The following is a 2,500-nucleotide window of genomic DNA, read 5'->3' as shown; positions in this document are numbered from 1 at the left end:
TGCTGTGTCACAATGACAATGGGAGTTGGAGTTTCCCAATGAGCTTTCACTCACTTCACTTTCAGTTGAGAGACAGGAATCGGGGGATGAGAGAGAGATGGGGAAGGGGCCGGCAAAGGACCCGGGCCTGGAATCCAAGCAGAGATGGGGAAGGGGCCGGCAAAGGACCCGGGCCTGGAATCCAAGCAGAGATGGGGAAGGGCCGGCAAAGGACCCGGGCCTGGAATCCAAGCAGAGATGGGGAAGGGGCCGGCAAAGGACCCGGACCTGGAATCCAACCATGGTTGAGCCTGGGCATGGCCACTACATAGGCCTAATTATTTTATCTTTGAAAGGGCTCTAGGTAGGATTAAAGTTTAAATAATCACTGTCCTGAGTCAGCCGACGCTTATTTGAATCTTTAGTACTGTAAGTGAACAATGACTCTCGCGATCACTTCCACAGTCCGCTGTCAGAAAACCCCACATGTAACTTTTGACAGAGCGGTCCGAACGAGTGTCATGGGAAACACTTTTCATACAAAAAAGCGCTTTACATGCCATATTCAGGCATGTGGATTCGAACCTGCGTGGCTTCTGTTTTCCCATTGGGATGCAAGCGTAAATACCACTAGGCTATGTAATGAAATTCGCACTAAATATTTGTAGGGCCTTGACACTTCAACAGGTGCATTTCCGGGAGGAACCACTACTTTATTATCCAAATATTTTACAAATTACACCTCGGAATGAAACGAAATCCAAACGGCATGCAGATAATACTGCATTATTGGTGCGGACGGTGTCAAATTGTAATGCCACGGCCGTGTTTTTTCACAAAGAAATTACAAGGTGTGTTGTGGAGGAAACAGCTGAGTCATGGTGTCACCGGTGACATCCAATCAAATGTGTTGGTGGTGGTTGTACACTATTGCTTTCTACTTCACGCACTGAATTTAGGAGGAAACAGCTGAATCATGAGTCAGCAAGACACATGTGGTTGTCATCCAATCAAAAGGGCTATTCATGCTTGTCTCTTGTTGCTTCTTTGGTCACGCACTGCAATGACAAGAAAGTAAGTAGCGGTGTGGACTCAGGAAAGTAGCCACACTGCTTTGGGCTTACTGTGGGAATGGTAAGGTTTCGGGAAATGCGCCTTGAAGCAGGGGCGATTTTAGCTTATGATCTTTAGGTGGGCCTGGCCCCTGGTGCTGACAGTGGTACCTGACAGAAGTACCTGACAGAGTAAGCGTTCCATTTCTATTTTAGATTTGAGATTTTGTTTTCAAAAGGCTTTCAATTTTAAATAACAGTTCACTCAATGAAGGACTACCCACAAGTCATGACATTACATTTTCCCCCACGAAATCTAACTTACATTACCTACATAGGTAATCCTTGTGATTGGTAGCCTACTGTGTGTCATATATGCACCCTAATGGTTGGCATAGTTCTTATGTGATTGAGAGGAAAGAAAAAGAGAGAGGAAAATATTATAATAAAGTATAGGAAGTATTATACAGAGTAGATACAAAGCCAGATGACAATGAAGCTTTTTTTTGTCAAAACATGATAGCCTAGGCCTACTGTTAGGGCAGCTTGTTAAGGAAGCTTGTTTCATCATTTGGCAGCATAATGGCTAAATGCCATTTCACCTTGTATGGATTTTACCCTTGGCACAACAAGTAGAAAAGACACTGAAGAACTAAGACTCCTAATTGGATGATATTACTGTAGCATATCTGCGATATATTTAGGGCTAGGCCATTGAGTGACTTAAAAATAATCAGAAGAGTTTCCCCTCTCATGTGCGCTCCTTGCACCGCAAATCACAGTTCCAATCGGTAGCTCAATAGATAAATAGCCTATTCATCGTGGGTTTTTAAAATCTGACATCTCCTTCTCAAGCAAACATAAAAATAACAATTAAAACATCCCCTGCCCAAAGTCATGCCGATTATGGGAATCTCGCAACAAGGTGCGCGCTCCCTGTCACTAAATGGACAGTAGAAACGGCACGGGCACCAAAGTCACTCCTGCTCATTCCGAGCCAGTAGGCCTATGTTCCAATAAGAGCAAAGTAAGGTCCAACCTTCACACTTCCCAATCATTAAAATCAGTAGGCTAAGTGAGAAGTTGGAGAGCCCGCATTCTCACATCACAATTAGGCCTACAGCATCACCAAAATATGGATAAACCTCATTTGGGCGAACCTCGACTATCAATGTAATGGTGACTCGCAGTATAATTTTCAGCCGAGATTTGCCTGCTGTTCGCTATTCCAACGCAATTGCTGAAGCATGTTTCATTCCCTCGAGTCACAACTTCTAAACGCTGCCAGGCAGATATATAATTTTGACTGTCCTGATTGTAGCGTAGGCTATTAGTAACAACCCATATTTAGCACTATGTCCTCATCATTTGTCCTCTGATTTTTTCTGATACATTTGCAAAGAAATGGCATGGTTTCCACAGTAGGTTGATACGCATTGTATTCCATCCGTATTTTGACTCCCCTTTCC

At 43.8% G+C, this 2,500-nt stretch overlaps 1 protein-coding gene across 1 annotated transcript in view; it reads left to right on the top strand.

Annotated features, from left to right (window-relative positions):
- The window catches only part of LOC134446456 (hemicentin-1-like), a 77,172-nt gene that overhangs the window by 22,220 nt on the left and 52,452 nt on the right, over positions 1-2,500 (top strand). The gene's annotated exons all lie outside the window — the stretch shown is intronic.

This window comes from Engraulis encrasicolus, chromosome 3 (assembly GCF_034702125.1).
Source record: "Engraulis encrasicolus isolate BLACKSEA-1 chromosome 3, IST_EnEncr_1.0, whole genome shotgun sequence".
In the NCBI taxonomy this organism is placed as follows: Eukaryota; Metazoa; Chordata; class Actinopteri; order Clupeiformes; family Engraulidae; genus Engraulis; species Engraulis encrasicolus.
The sequence above is the reverse complement of the archived record's forward strand: the minus strand, read 5'-3'. Positions and strand labels throughout refer to the sequence as shown.